The following is a 17,478-nucleotide window of genomic DNA, read 5'->3' as shown; positions in this document are numbered from 1 at the left end:
TTTCTGAAATGGTTTTTGGGGGGCATGTCACCTTTAGGAAGCCCCTATGGTGCCAGAACAGCAAAAAAAAAACACATGGCATACCATTTTGGAAACTAGACCCCTTGAGGAACGTAACAAGGGATAAAGTTAGCCTTAATACCCCACAGGTGTTTCACGACTTTTGCATATGTAAAAAAAAAAAAATGTCACTAAAATGTGGGTTTCCCCCCAAATTTCACATTTTTGCAAGGGTTAATAGCAGAAAAGACCCCCCAAAATTTGTAACCCCATCTCTTCTGAGTATGGAGGTACCCCATAAGTGGACCTGAAGTGCACTACGGGTGAACTACAATGCTCAGAAGGGAAGGCGTCATATTTGGCTTTTTGAGAGCAAATTTTGCTCGGGGGGCATGTCGCATTTAGGAAGCCCCTATGGTGCCAGAACAGCAAAATAACCCCCACATGGCATACCATTTTGGAAACTAGACCCCTCACTAGTCCCAGAATGTAATGAGGGGTACAGTGAGCATTTACCCCCCACTGGTGTCTGACAGATCTTTGGAACAGTGGGCTGTGCAAAATTTTTCATTTTCACGGACCACTGTTCCAAAGATCCGTCAGACACCTGTGGGGTGTAAATTCTCACTGCACTCCTCATTACATTCCGTGAGGGGTGTAGTTTCCGAAATGGGGTCACATGTGGGTGTGTTTTTTTTTTTTTGCGTTTGTCAGAACTGCTGTAACAATCAGCCACCTCTGTGCAAATCACCTCAAATGTACATGGGGCACTCTCCCTTCTGGGCCTTGTTGTGCGCCCCCAGAGCACTTTGCGCCCACATATGGGGTATCTCCGTACTCGGGAGAAATTGTGTTACAAATTTTGGGGGGCGTTTTTCCCTTTTACCTCTTGTGAAAATGAAAAGTATAGGGCAACACCAGCATGTTAGTGTAAATTTTTTTATTTTTTTACACTAACATGCTGGTGTAGACCCCAACTGTTCCTTTTCATAAGGGGTAAAAGGAGAAAAAGCCCCCCAAAATTTGTTAGGCAATTTCTCCCGAGTACGGCGATACCCCATATGTGACCCTATTCTGTTGCCTTGAAATACGACAGGGCTCCAAAGTGAGAGCGCCATGTGCATTTGAGGCCTGAATTAGGGACTTGCATAGGGGTGGACATAGGGGTATTCTACGCCAGTGATTCCCAAACAGGGCGCCTCCAGCTGTTGCTAAACTCCCAGCATGCTTGGACAGTCAATTGCTGTCCAGAAATGCTGGGAGTTTTTGTTTTGCAACAGCTGGAGGCTCCATCTTAGAAACACTGCCGTACAATACGTTTTTAATTTTTATTGGAGAAGGGGGGTGGGGGGTGGGGGGGCAGTGTACATGTGTATATGTAGTGTTTTACTCTTTATTTTATGTTAGTGTAGTGTAGTGTTTTTAGGTTACATTCACACTGGCGGCAGATTACACTGAGTCTCCCGCTAGAAGTTTGAGCTGCGGCGGAAAATTTGCCGCATCTCAAATTTGCAGCGGGGAACTCACTGTAATCTGCCGCCAGTGTGAATGTAGCCTGTACATTCACACGAGAGGGGGGTCAAAACTACAACTCCCAGCATGCACTGACAGACCATGCATGCTGGGAGTTGTAGTTTTGCAACAGCTGGAGGCACACTGCCTGGAAAACCTTGAGTTAGGTTCTATGACCTAACTCAGTATTTTCCAACCAGTGTGCCTCCAGCTGTTGCAAAACTGCAACTCCCAGCATGTACTGATTGCGGAAGGGCATGCTGGGAGATGTAGTTATGCAATGGCTGGAGGCACGCAAGTACAACTCCCAGCATGCCCAGACAGCTGTTTGCTGTGTGGGCATGCTGGGACTTGTAGTTTTGCAATATTTAGAGGGGTTCAGGTTGTAGATCACTAAGTGGTCTCAAACTGTAGCCCTCCAGATGTTGCAAAACTACAACTCTCAGCATGCCCAGCCAGCAAACTGCTGTCTGGGCATGCTGAGAGTTGTAGTTTTGCAACATCTGGAGGGCTACAGTTTGAGACCACTTAGTGATCTACAACCTGAACCCCTCTAAATATTGCAAAACTACAAGTCCCAGCATGCCCACACAGCAAACAGCTGTCTGGGCATGCTGGGAGTTGTAGTTTTGCAACATCTGGAGGGCCACGGTTTAGAGACCACTGTAAACTGTGGCCCTCCGGATGTTGCTAGGCAACAACTCACCTAGCAGGACCCGGAAGCCGCCGCCGCCGCACGTGGGGGATCCCCGCATGGAGGATCGCGATCCGGGATCCAGGTAGGGACCTTCGGCGCCGACCCTCCCTGGACGGTTCCCCCGTTTTGCCCGGACACCGATAGGTGGGCAAAGCGGGGGAACCGAACTTTAACCCCCCCTCCCCCGGTCTGCTATCGGTCGGTCGCTCGGCCGACCAATAGCAGGGATAGGAGGGGTGGCAACCCTGCCACCAAACTCCTATCCCTTTAGGGGGATCTAGGGTGTCTCGGACACCTACGATCCCTCTTATTTTCCGGGTCACCGGGTCACCAGTGACCCGTATGACCCGGAATCGCGCAGATCGCAGCTCTGAATTGACCTGCGATTTGCGCGCATCGCGGTCATGGGGGGGTCTCAGGACCCCCCTTGGCGATGTGCCGGGATGCCTGCTGTTAGATAACAGCAGTCATCCCGGTCCGATCACCGCTACCGGTGACGCGGCGCTCCCGGAACCCCGCGACGTACATGTACGTCGCCGCGCGCCAAGTGACACTTCGCGGCGCCGTACATGTACGTCGCTCGTCGTGAAGGGGTTAAAGACCTTTTGTAATATGGTTGCTTAATTTTTTTTTTTTTATAATTAATAAAGAAAACAGCTCCTTAAAATTCCACCACTAGGGGTCCCCATAGCTACACAGTAGGGTTTTTAGGTTAAACTCGATGGACTCTTTTCTTTTTTCAACCCTTAAAACAATGGTACTGGGACAATAACCAGTCCTGCAGCAGTATCAGGCTTGTCCATGAGTCATGGACAAGTGTTGACTCATAGACAAGGCTGCATGAGCAGACACACCAATCACCTTCCACCACCACAAGAAGGGACACGCCCCCTTCCCCTGAGAGGATTTCTAACACTGTGAGCTAATAAAAAGAGGTATTTTTATAATAAATATATGTGTTAGAGGCATAATAATAAGATGTACATGGTCAGGATTAGGCACTGACACGTTCATTTTTTTTTCCGTGGGATCTGACAGGTTCGCTTTAAAAGCTGCTCTATACACACTTGTGTAAAGTATAAACTAAAAAGTCACAAAAAAGAGCCTGAAACGCTGTGCAGCGCCAAGTGTAAGACAAATATACACACATAAGCAGCTCTAAAGACAATGATAAATTCCCTTCTAATATCATTTGTAGATTAACCCATACCATGCCGGGCAATTTCTGGAAACAAATTCAGTTTTTGACACATTTTTTCCAGCCAAACCCACCAGTAGATCTAACAATAAAGTAAAAGTCCTTCCCATTTGACTCTACTCCTGGGAATTTTTTTTTCTTCCCAAAAATGCTGTGTGTGTGTTAAACTGCACCAATGAGAACTACATAACATAGAATGAAAAGTTGTTTTTAGAACCTGTATTTTGAGCTACCGATATAGACAAATGAACAGCCCTTAGCTTTAAGCCAGTGTTTTCTAACTAGTGTGCCTCTACCTGCTGCAAAACTACAACTCTCAGCATGCCCGGACAGCCTTCGGCTGTCCGGGCATGCTGGGAGTTGTAGCTTTGCAACAGCTGGAGGCTGTTTGGTTGGGAAACACTGCTTTAAGCTAAAAACAAAAAACAAAAACCACCTATCCATTTCTCATAATAGAAGGTCTCCGTATATTCTTACCTTATTAGAATTATGATCCCGTAAATATGCGATTACATGCTATTGGCTAATCCACTCCTCTAAACCTATTCCTGAGAGGCACAATTAAAAATGCAAACAACAGAAACTCTCTACCTATAAAAATCCTTATGACTGTATATAAATCCTAAAAAAAAAAGACTCACCTGTGTCAGTCACGGCAGACCAGACCAGATTCAGAGCAAACTGTACCAAAGTCCATCTGCCACATGAACTACACAGCTTCATGGGTTAGCTGCAAGTCTTTGTATACAGACAAGAAATAACAGGGGGTCAAGGTACATGCATGTGATGACAAAACAATTCAGCCTGTAGCTACACATACAACAAAGTAATAACACTGACTGAAATAGCATGGAAGAAATACAGAAAATGATGACAGCTCTCCCAGGAATGATCCTGCTCAATGACGACCAAACTGGAGTCAATTGTCACAGAAAGAACTGATGGTGAAAGCAAGAATATAACGGCAAATAATAAACTCTAATATTAGTGATTCTATGACTACATTAAACACTGAGATACATAAACGTTACCTTAAAGGAGTACTCTGGGATAGAAACATTTATCTCCTATCTTAACGATGAGGGGATGTCAGCTGGAGAGAGGGTCAGAAGACTGGGACCACCCGCAATAAACCGCATGGTGCCCCAGGCTCTCCTCCTTAATGGAGCGTGTCGACCACTGCCTGAAACTGTGGCCAAAGATGCTCAAGTGCAGCTCTTCCATAGAGATGCATGGAGGGGGCGTGTCGGCCCCTGCTTTGTGCGGTGGTCAACATGCCCCATTCAGGAGGAGAGCCGGGGCACCGGGCAGGAGATCGCAGGAGTCCAAACAGTCGGAACCCCCGACACCCACCCTGCCCCCTGACACTTATCCCCTAGCCTTAGAATAGGGAATACATTTTTATGTCCCCCTTTTAAAAGAACCTATGATCAATGTCATGCTGACTGAACCTTGAGTAATCAGGGTGGTCCCTGGTGCCTTCTTCCTGCCACACTAGCTTTGATTCATAGGTCTATCTTTGTCTGGGTTTAGGGAGAGCTCTATAAAGGCAGATGGGATGGGGCAGGAAGACGCCATTAGGGATGGCCCTAATAACTCATAGTTCAGGCAGCATGAACTATAACAGTAGTTTATATATTAGAGAAATTGCTTCTTCTATGGAACTATATGGCATTATCCCGATCCCCCACCATCATAGCCCTTTACTCATTTTGGTTTGTATAGTCTATTCCTGATTCTCTTATAACACCATCTGGTATGGCTTTGATGTTTGTTTACTGCACATGACACTTCATGCCATTAGCATTTTCTTGATGCATTCTACAGGTATGTTCACACAAAGGGATCCCCAGCGCGTATTACGCTGCAGATCTGCCGCTGAAGGACCGCTGTATGCTGCCTTTACAGGTGCCTGCTCGGAGCAGCAATCCGCCGCTACAAGCAGACACACTGAAGTGATGTGCATGGTGTACTCGCACAAATCACGGCCACTCCCCCTGCTCTATGAGCTAGGCCGAGAGCTGCCACGATGTGCGAGTATATCGCACATCGCAGTGTGTCTGTTCGTAGCTGCGTATTGCCGCTCCAAGCAGGCACCTGTGAAGGCAGCATACAGCGGTCCTCCAGAGGCGCACTGAAGATCCGCTCATGTGAAAGTACCCTACTAATGGATGTCTACTTGCTTGTACATTTGTTTATTAGTTTATTATAGTGTTACTATCTGCCATAGACATACATTAGTTTTGACCACCAGTTGTGACTAATCGCCTTTTTCATATTACTTACATCAGTATTACTATGAGGAGGTGTTCGGTAATGTCGCCTTAATTTTTGTTGCTTTAATTTCCCCTTGTATGTACTATTTTAATTTATGAATTTGTATATTTATCATAAAGTTTGCTATTTCTATGGTTATGTTCATATTAAGTGACCCCAGTGTTTTGTTTTCTGATTTATGCTATGTATGGAGATTACCTGACAGTGCTGATTATAATTTCAGGGGCTACTATAGCAATATTATTGTACCACATTTCCCTGCTTCTTTTGCTTGGTATAATATGGAATTATATGGCCTGAGCTATCCCATGCAAAAACAGTAGAGAAGTAGATTACATAGAAGTTATAAATTAATCCATATCATATCCACCTTGGGGTCCCTGATATGGATTTATTGTCAGTTTTCTTCGTCTTCTGCCTCCGGTCTTAACAGTAAAGAAGATTGTGAAAGGTTGTTCTCATGTCTAACTCAGTATAAGGAATTAGTGATTCTGCTTGATCCTGTAATATTTGTGTGGTGGCCCAGTACGGGAGGTGTTACCCTGTACCCTTGCTGTCATGTCAGGCAGCCTCTTGTCGTGTCCCCTGGGCTTCCCTTGCACTTGTTCCCCCATGTACATATGTTTCACCTATTTGTTGTATTATAAAATGTGTAAAGAGGTGTTATAACTTTAAGAAGGTCATGTGAGTTGTCATGTGATTGTTACCCAGGAGGTATCAGTGACCAGATGACCCAAGGGTGGCCTATGGGCTCCCTGCTAGCCTCCCCTATAAAAGCCCTGGGAGGAGCTAGCTCACTCTTTTTCCTTACTCTTGCTTCCTGCTGAGGTCCAGTGCAGTCGAGTCTAGATGTGTGTCCAGAGTCATAGAAAGTCAAGTCCAGTCTGCAGCCACAAGCAGCTACAAGTAAGCCACAGTCTCAGTATTGTCAGTCATCAGTCAAGTCAGTCACATTCATCATTTGTCAAGTCAACGTGGCCTGCATTAACTTGACCATATCTACTACAAGTTCCAGCAAGCCCTTAAGGTCTCTGAGTCACCTCCTTAGTCCCTGGCTGAACTGTATAGACTTTTCCACCAGTCTAACCTCAGTAAAGCTACCGTTGTCCGCAACTTGGCATCAGAGTCATTATTGCCCAGTGCCTAGCCCAGGATCCAGCGGTATACCTTCGGGTGGTATTGAGGATAAACCACACCCTGGCGTCACGAATACAAGGGGTTAATGCCATCTGCCCCTAGGGTAATACCATCTGCCCTTTGCATCACACCCTCCACCACAACTGCATGAACAGAGATGGTCATTATTTGTGTACAAAAGATAAAAATAAAGATAAATAGATAGACTGGTAAGCCATAACATTAAAACACTTAAAGGGAACCAATCATCAGATTTTACCCTATATAACCATTGGCAAAGTATTATATAGGGACACTCCTGCCCCAAGGGATGGTGAGGATATGAACTTATAAACTAGTCCTCGCCAGCCACGCAAGTAGTCCCCGCCAGAGGGGAGCTCCTCTTACCTACTCCCGCTACTTCGGCCGGCAGCTACGCCCCCTCAGCTTGATTGACGGGCTGAGTCATCGCTCTGCTCACTTAACAGATGGAGCAGAGCGATGACACGGCCCATCAATCAAGCCAAGGGGACGTCGCTGCCGGCTGAAGTAACGGACTAGGTAAGAGGAGCTCCCTGCCCAAGGGACTACCGTATTTTTCGCCGTATAAGACGCAATTTTCTTCCCCAAAACTGGGGGGGAAAAGTCGGTGCGTCTTATACGGCGAATACACCCCTATCGCGGCGGTCCCTGCGGCCATCAACGGCCGGGACTCGCGGCTAATACAGGACATCACCGATCGCGGTGATGCCCTGTATTAACCCTTCAGACGCGGCGATCAAAGCTGACCGCCGCGTCTGAAGGGAAAGTGACACTAACCCAGCTGTTCAGTCGGGCTGTTCGGGACTGCCGCGATTTCACCACGGCGGTCCCGAACAGCCTGACTGAATAGGCGGGTTAGTGCTTACTGGACACCGGGAGGGACCTTACCTGCCTCCTCGGTGTCTTCTCCGTTCAGGGATCCCCTGTATGGGAGGCGCTCTCCTTCCTCGTCATCATGTCGTCGTGTACGTGCGTCAGCGTGCCTAACGACGTGATGGCGGCAACGGAGAGCGAGGATACCCGGCCGGCAGCAGAGACGTTCCGGAGCGACGGGGACACGGCGACAGGGATGGAGCGACATCCAGGGCAGCGGTCACGGGTCCGGAGCAGCGGGGATACGTGAGTATTACCTCCTATGCAGTGGTCTTCAATCTGCGGACCTCCAGATGTTGCAAAACTACAAATCCCAGCATGCTGGGAGTTGTAGTTTTGTAACATCTGGAGGTCCGCAGGTTGAAGACCACTATTGGGTTCAAAATCTTAATTTTTTTAGATTTTGCACCTATAAATTGGGTGCGTCTTATACGCCGGTACGTCCTATAGGGCGAAAAATACGGTACTTGCGGGGCCGGCGGGGACTAGTTTATAAGTTCATATCTTCACCATCCCTGGGGGCAGGAGCGTCCCCCAGGGATGGTGAGGATAAAGATTTTACCCTATATAACGCTTTGCCAAGCGGAATATAGGGAACATTTTCATGATTGGTTCCCTTTAAAGGTGTTTTAACACTTTTGTATACAATAAACAATCTTTGCTGAAACTTGACTATCCTTTTAAAGCATTACTGTAATTAAAGTGTACTTGTCAGATCCCCAATAATTAAATTACTCAGTACCTATTCCTGGCCATGTACATCTAATTTTTATGTCTCTATCGCCCATATTTATTATACAATCCCTCTTTTCATTAGCTCACAGTGTTAGAAATCCTCTCAGAGGAAGGGGGCATGTCCCTCCTTGTGATAGTGGAAGGTGATTGATGTGTCTTCTCATGCAGCCTTGTCTGTGAGTCATCTTTTGTCCATGACTCACGGATAAGCTGATGCTGCTGCAGGACTGGTTAGTGTCCCAGTAGGTAAAGGGACCCCTAGTGGTGAGATTTTTAGGAGCAGTTTTCTTTATTAAATATTAAAAAGTTACAAAAGTTCTTCAATTTTCATCAGTGACCACATATAAAAAGTTTTTGGATCTGACAATGCCTATTTAAAATAAAATAAAAAGGCAAATAAAATCATGGGGTGCATCAAAAGGAGAAAAGATGCACACAACAAGGAAATAATTCTACCACTGTACAAATCATACCACACATAGAATACTGTGTACAGTACTGGGCACCAGTGTACAAGAAAGATATAGTGGAGCTGGAGAGGGTTCAAAGACGGGCAACCAGAGTAATACATGGAATGGGAGGACTACAGTACCCAGAAAGATTATTAGGATTATTAAAATTAGGAAAAATGACAGTTGAGGTGGTGACCAAATTACTATAATATGTATAAATATGTCAAGGGGGAAGTACAGAGATCTCTCCCAAGTCTGGAGTGTGGAGCTACATTTTTAAAGTTAATGGGGCTGTAGACAGAGTGCAGTGTATAAAAAAGGGTTGTCAAATCTGTGGCTAATAGATTGAAAAATGCTGAACTAGGTGCCAGGACCAAATTCTCAGTCATCATGGCAACCTGGTGCCTGGGATTTGCGGCGTTTGTGATGAACTAAATAAAAGAGTTCAAAAGTGGCCTGGATACATTTCTAGAAAGCTATAGTTTTACAGGTTATAGTCACAAAATTCTGGAGGAGGGTAATTAATCCAGGGGTTTATTCCAATTGCCAGACTTGGAATCAGGAAGAAATATTTCCAATGAGAAAAATTGGCTTCCACCTCATGGGCATTATTTACTTCTTCTGGAACATAAAGTGGGGCAACCAATTGTGCATGTTCTCCCACTTAAAACCTGTAATTTTCTCTCAACTATGAGAGACATAATGAGAAAAATAAAATCCATAAAATCACATTGTCTGATTTTTAAAGAAATTATTTGCAAATTATTGTGGAAAATAAGTATTTGGTCAACAACAAAAGTTCATCTCAATACTTTGTTATATACCCTTTGTTGGCAATGACAGAGGTCTAACGTTTTCTGTAAGTCTACACAAGGTACTCACACACTATTGCTGGTATTTTGGCCCATTCCTCCATGCAGATCTCCTCTAGAGCAGTGATGTTTTGGGGCTGTCGCTGGGCAACACGGACTTTCAACTCACTCCAAACCGTTTTCTATACGGTTGAGATCTGGAGACTGGCTAGGCCACTCCAGGACCTTGAAATGCTTCATACGAAGCCACTCCTCCATTGCCCGGGCAGTGAGTTTGGGATCATTGTCAGGCTGAGAGACCCTGCCACGTTTCATCCACAGGATGGAAGGAGGTTTTCACTCAAAATCTCACGATACATGGCCCCATTCATTCTTTCGTTTACAAGGATCAGTCGTCCTGGTCCCTTATCAGAAAAACAGCCCCAAAGCATGATGTTTCCACCTCCATGCTTCACAGTAGGTATGGTGTTCTTTGGATGCAACTCAGCATTCTTTCTTCTCCAAACACAACAAGTTGAGTCTTTACCAAAAAGATCTACTTTGGGTTAATCTGACCATATGGCAGTCTCCCTATACTCTTCTGGATCATCCAAATGCTCCCTAACAAACTTTAGACAGGCCCGGACATGTACAGGCTTAAGCAGAGGGACACGTCTGGCACTGCATGATTTGAGTCCCTGGTGGCATAGTGTATTACTGATGGTAGCCTTTGTTACTTTGGTCCCAGCTCTCTGCAGGTCCTTCACTAGGTCCCCTCGTGTGGTTCTGGGATTTTTTCTCGCCACTCTTGTGATTATTTTGACACCACAGGGTGAGATCTTGCGTGGAGCCCTAGATCAAGGGAGATTATCAGTGGTCTTGTATGTCTTCCATTTTCTAATAATTGCTCCTACAATTGATTTCTTTACACCAAGCTACTTGCCTATTGCAGATTCAGTCTTCCCAGCCTGGTGCAGGTCTACAATTTTGTTTCTGGTGTCCTTCGACAGCTCTTTGGTCTTGGCCATAGTGGAGTTTGGAGTGACTGTTTGAGGTTGTGGACAGGTGTCTTTTATACTGATAACAAATTCAAACAGGTGCCATTAATACAGGTAACGAGTGGAGGACAGAGGAGACTCTTAAAGAAGAAGTTACAGGTCTGTAAGAGCCAGAAATCTTGCTTGTTTGTAGGTGACCAAATACTTAATCAGACAATGTGATGTTATGGATTTTCTTTTCTCATTATGTCTCTCATAGTTGATGTATACCTATGATGAACATTACAGGCCTCTCTCGTCTTTTTAAGTGGGAGAACTTACTAAATACTTTTTGCCCCACTGTAACAATAGCGTAACAGGCTGAACTAAATGGATGTATGTCTTTTACTTTACCTTATAAACTATGTAACTATGTCAACAATTAATTCAGTATTACATTTAAAATTAACAAATGGATATTCAGGGTTAGACAGCTTCGGAATATAACAGCCTGCAGCGTTAGTGTATAAAATGCTGTAGTGTATCCATACAAAGACATTGATCTGGACTTGCAGGGTCACAACCTTCTACTCAATAGGCTCAGAGGTCATAAAAATTAATTAGCTTTTGATCTAGGAAATAGATCTGGTCAGCTATGATGCAGAGAATAAGCTTTGTACCAATAGGCTTGATGGATGGTTATGGTCATGTTCCCAGTGTAATGTCTATCTTGCCTAAAGAAAACCTTCACAGTATGTATGACATGGGAAAAACACCTATAATTTGAATGTAATTGCTATTCTGTCCTTCATGGCTGTTTTGCTTCCTTCTCCCTCCTGTTACCATACACTGATTATATTTCACAAACCTGTAAACTGTATTCATTATGTGACTGTAAAATCTTGTTTTGCATTTATTGTTACCTGATCTATTTATAATAATAAAGTACAAACATGACAAATGTACAATTACAGATCCCGACTGAAGGCAAACAAACAGGACTGTTCAGAGCCGCAGAACAGTCGCAATGAGAAGGATATTGTTGGGGGAGCGAGAGAGCAAGTCAAAGTTTCTGACAAATCTTAAAATATATTTGCGTATATATATATATCCCCTATGTATATTTTCCCACTGACAAATAAATGATCAGGTTATAACTTTACAGGTAGATTTATTTGAACAGTAGGAGACAGAATAACAAAAAAAACACATTTCAAATAAGTTATGAATTGATTTTCATTTTACTTATTAAAATATGTATTTGATACCCTATCAATCAGCAAGAATATTGGCTTCCAGATGTCTTTTTTACAGGCAATGAGCTGAGATTAGGAGCACTCTCTTAAAGTTACCTGTATAAAAGATACCTGTCCACAGAAACAACAAATCAATCAGATTCCAAACTCTCCACCATGGCCAAGACCAAAGAGCTTTTCAAAGATGTCAGAGACAAGGTTGTAGACCTACACAAGGCTGGAATGGACTACAAGACCATTGCCAAGCAGCTTAGGGAGAAGTTTACAACAGTTGGTGAAATTATTCGCAGATGGAAGAAACCCAAAATAACAGTCAATCTCCCTTGGTCGGGGGCTCCATTTAAGATCTCCCCTCTTGGAGTTTCAATGATCATGAGAAGTAAGGAATCAGCCTAGAACTACACGCAAAGATTTTGTAAAAGATTTCAAGGCAGCTAAGACCATAGTCAAAAAGAAAACAATTGGTAACACACTATACCGACACTACACACTACATGAAGGACTGAAATCCTGCAGCGCCCACGAGGTCCCCCTGCTCAACAAAGCCCATGTACAGGCCCATCTAAAGTATGCCAATGTACATTGGTATTGGGTAGTAGTTGTGGTCAGATGAGACCAAAATCGAGATCATTAGCATCAACTCAACTGGCCATATTTTGAGAAGTAGGATAGCTGCCTATGATCCCAAGAACATTGAAGGGGATTTATCAAAACCTGTGTAGAGGGAGAGTGGTGCAGTTGCCCATAGCAACCAATCAGATCGCTTCTTTCATTTTTCACAGGTCTCTTTACAATAAAAGAAGCAATCTGGTTGCTATGGGCAACTGCACCACTCTTCCTCTACACAGGTTTTGAGAAATATCCCCCATTATCCCCACTGTCAAACATAGAGGTTAAAACATTATGCTTTGGGATGTTTTTCTGCTAGGGGACAGCACAACTTTACTGCATCAAAGGGAAGATGGATAGGGCCATGTACCATCAAATCTTGTATAAAAACCTCCTTCACTCAGCATTGAAAATAGGTAATGGATGGATATCCTGGCATGTCAATGACCTAAAACACATGGCTAAGGCAACAAAGAATTAGCTTTAGAAGAAGCACATTAAAGGGGTACTCTGGTGATTTAATCCTAAAAAGAAAAACCTTCCTCACTCCTGCACCGCCAGAGTTACAGAACTCGCGTCACAGTGTCCATTGATTCCAGTTTTGGTGACGTGGTATCACACAGCCACTCATTCAGTTAGCGGCAACAGTGATCTTAGTCTCAGTAACTTTGTCTCAATTAATCTATTTTTACATATATTAAAGTCATAGGGAGAATCTATCAATGCTTAAACTGGTGTAAAAAAGTTTCACAAAAGTTTTGAAAAAAAACAGTCATACATTTTTTAGCAAAATCATTTAGTGATACTCTTTACCGCAGGACCATGGACATTGGTAATAATAGACTGGAGCTGTCCCATTTACATAAATAGGAAATGATACTCGACATGCTTTGTGACCTTTGCAAGAAAGGGGAGGCTGAGATGTAAACATTATTTACTGTGTTCCCTATCCCTTTTTTTTTGTAATGCTGTACAGAATTCTTCACAGCAGTCTCTTCCTTATCATGACAGAAAGAACAGGGACTCTAAGCTTAGTTTTAGGGTATGCTCATACTATGGGAATTCTGCCCGTAATTTCCAAAAGGATATCCTTGTGTAGCAGCCTACATTGATATCAAGAGCCATCCCATTGACTGCAGTGCAGTTCCTGGCAGATTTTGAGGAATACAATTTCATGTTGGAAGTACCACTATGGAACTTCTGTCATGGGAACTGTGTAGCGGAATTCACACTGACAGCAATAAGAGGCTGCTGTGAGCGGATTCCGTCTGGAATTTTCTGTTCTGGAAATTCTGTGTGTGAAATTTTCATAGTGAACATGCCCTTAGGCTTAATGCTCTGACTAAAAGATTTCAGGATTATTTCATGATATAGATACTAAAAACATACAAACATGATATAATATAGGAAAGGCTGATTCCTTTAGTTGAGGGCCCCCATTAATATCTGACAGCGGCATCTAAAGGAACCTTTAAACAGTCCCTGGTGGTCCAGTGGGATGGATGCACCCCCCCAACCCACCCCCGCAGAGTGATCATGGGGGAGCGATCCACTTCTGAGGTAGCCGAAGGGCTTACCTCTTCTCCAGCACTGGTCCTGACTTTGTGATTGATAGCTGGACCAGGCTTTATCAATCAAGCGCAGAGCACATAGATCAATGTAGTTCTGTGGAACTACATTGATCTGTATGAGGAATCTAATGATTCCTCCTAAAAGTCCCCTAAGGGGACTAATAAACTGTAAAAAAAAAAAAAAAAAAGTTAAATAAGAGTATTAAAAAAAACATCGATTAACCCTTTTCCATTTTAAAAGTTTAAATCACCTTCTATTTCCCAAATTCCATATTAAAAATATGTAAACATAATAAAAATAATGTGGTATCACCGCATGTGCAAATGTCCAAACTATAAAAATTTAATGCTAATTAAACTGCATGGTCAATGGCATGAAAAAATACCAAAAAGTCCATAATTGCGTATTTTAGGTGACTTTGTATGCCCTAAAAAAATTCTTCAAAAGCGATCAAAAAGTCCCAGCAAAACAAAAATGGTACTGATAAAAACTACATATCACAGCGCATAAAATGAGCCCTCATACAGCCCCATATACTGAAAAAAAATTTATAGGGGTCAGAAGAGGACATTTTTAAACATACAAATTTTCACGAAAAAAGTTATAATTTTTTTACAGAAGTAAAACAACATCAAACCTATATAAGTTGGGCATCATTTTAATCATATTGACCAACAGGATAAAGATAAGGTGTCATTTTTACTGAAAAGTGCTCTGCTTAGAATTGGAAGGCCCCAAAACTTAAAAAAATTGTGTATTTTTTTTCAATTTTGCCCCACAAATATTTTTTTCTGGTTTTGCCATACATTTTGTGGTGAAATGAATTATGTCATTAAAAAGTAAAATTGGTGGCGCAAAAGACAAGCCCTCAGTTGGGTCTGTAGATGGAAAATGCTAAGCATTATGATTTTTAGAAGGGGAGGAGGAAAAAAACAAACTGCAAAATTGAAAAATTGCCTGGTGCTCAAGGGGTGAATTATTTACCGCTACAGGACGTATGCATATGTCCTATCTTCTGACAGGTTCGCACAATAGCATGTACATATACGTCATACTGATCTCCTGAGCTCTAGGATGCAGCGCAGGAGATCGCTGACGGGACCTGGCTGTCAATCACAGCCGCGATCCGGCCACAGCTACCTAGAGCAAGATCGTGCTGGTCTCTTCAGCATTAATCCCATAGTACTGACCATGGCTTTAATGGGATTGACATCGGTCCAGCTGATGGCCTCCTGTCTGTCAAGTACCTCAGCCTGTGAGGTTCAGCCATAGGGTAATACTGATAGCTATACTGTGCTGCGCATTTTATCACAAAAAATGCAGCTCGTGTCAACAAAGATTTGCCACTAATATAAAGTGCAATATGTAACAAAAAATAAAAATCTCAGAATCGCTTCACTCAGTAAAAGCATTTTCAAGTTATTACAACTTTGAATAATTGGTCTGGGACATTAAAGGAGAACTCCAGCCAAAATGAACTTATCCCCTATCCACAAGATGTCCTGCACTCTAATCACTTCGATGGGAGCGCCGAAGAGACCCGAGTACAGCACTTGGGCATCATCGGTACTCCCATAGAAATAAATGGAGCGTGTGACACTTCTCACTGAGAGAGTTGGGGTCCCGTTCTGGAGATAGTGGTGGGTCCCAGCAGTCAGACCCCCCCCCCCCCCCCCCCCCCCGCAATCAGTTACTTATATAAGTTTATTTTGGCTAGAGTTCTCCTATAAGGTAAAAACAGGCGGCATCCTTAAATGGGCACTGTCAGGTACAAAAACTGTTGACATGTTGTAAAGCATGTATAACCAATAGGTTTTGCAATTGCTTTCATTAGAAAATGTTCAGTATTTCATAATGAAAAAGCCAGTCAAACAACTGCCTCCCCCTGCCTGCTTGGACACATACTAGTCCTGCTGTGTCCATGCATCATCACCTATGTCATGGACACACTTCCTTGATTGACAGCTGTGAGCGCAGGACTCACAGCTGGAGGCAAAATCCTCCCACTGTCAGCTTGTGTCCCGCTACTGTCAGTGAGGACAAGCTGGGAGTTGTAGTTTTGCTAATGCTAGGGGAGATGTGAGCAGACAGCATACTGAGGGAGGGGGCGGAGACCTGCACAGTGAGGCCACACCCCCTCCCATTGAGAGGAATTCAGACTAGCGAGCTAAATTATAAGTGTAATAAAAAAAAAAATAAAGGTGCTAGACACATAAAAATTAGATGTACATGGTCAGGATTAGGTACTGAGTGATATATTTAAAAAAAATGTTGTTGGATCTGACAGGTACGCTTTAAGGGTTAAATAGCGGCAGATCTTTCAGCACCATGTGGGCAATGAAAAGCATTTCCCATTTAAGTCAACAAGAGGACTTTCATGTAAAAAATGCTGTGGTTTGGCCATGGAAATTAACGCTGATTCTGCATCCAAATAAGTGTAGATGTTGGCAGTGTGAACATGCCCTGACACTGTCGCATGTTAATACAAATAAAATAAACAATACAAATAAATAAATAAAATAAGAATTTCAGTACAATCATATATCCCATCTCAACCTATATATATTTATTATATATTTAATATTTATCTATCCATCCATCTCCTTTCTATGTATCGTACATCTCATATCTATGTATCGTACATTTCCTATATATCTCTCCTATCTCATATCTATCTATCTCATATCTATCTATCTATCTATCTCATATCTATCTATCTCATATCTATTTATCTATCTCTCTCATATCTATTTATATATCTATCTATTATATAGCTTATATCTATCTCATATCTATCTATCTCATATCTATCTGTCATATCTATCTATTTATCTCTCTCATATCTATTTATATATCTATCTATTATATAGCTTATATCTATCTATCTATCTCATATCTATCTATCTCATATCTATCTATCTCATATCTATCTATCTCATATCTATTTATCTATCTCTCTCATATCTATTTATATATCTATCTATTATATAGCTTATATCTATCTCATATCTATCTATCTCATATCTATCTGTCATATCTATCTATTTATCTCTCTCATATCTATTTATATATCTATCTATTATATAGCTTATATCTATCTATCTATCTATCTCATATCTATCTATCAATCTTATATCTATCTATTATATAGCTTATATCTATCTCATATCTATCTATCTCATATCTATCCATCTCATAGCTATCTATCTCATATCTATCTATCTATATATCAATCTATCTCATATCTATTATATAGCTTATATCTATCTCATATCTATCTATCATCTGTCTATCTATTCATCTATCTATCTATCTCATATCTATCTATGATCTATCTATCTCATATCTATCATCTATCTATCTATTCATCT

At 42.5% G+C, this 17,478-nt stretch overlaps 1 protein-coding gene across 9 annotated transcripts in view; it reads right to left on the bottom strand.

The window, feature by feature from the left end:
- The window catches only part of SEC16B (SEC16 homolog B, endoplasmic reticulum export factor), a 293,732-nt gene that overhangs the window by 251,341 nt on the left and 24,913 nt on the right, over positions 1-17,478 (bottom strand). For 7 of the 9 annotated variants that reach the window (XR_008846564.1, XR_008846565.1, XM_056531981.1 and 4 more), the window contains one exon: positions 4,049-4,145. The exons of the other annotated variants lie outside the window; for them this stretch is intronic. The gene's annotated coding sequence lies outside the window, so the exon portion shown is untranslated. The remainder of the gene's footprint in view (positions 1-4,048; positions 4,146-17,478) is intronic. 9 annotated transcript variants of the gene reach the window in all.

Source organism: Hyla sarda, chromosome 7 (genome assembly GCF_029499605.1).
Source record: "Hyla sarda isolate aHylSar1 chromosome 7, aHylSar1.hap1, whole genome shotgun sequence".
NCBI lineage: Eukaryota > Metazoa > Chordata > Amphibia > Anura > Hylidae > Hyla > Hyla sarda.
This window is presented reverse-complemented; position numbering and strand designations above follow the sequence as displayed.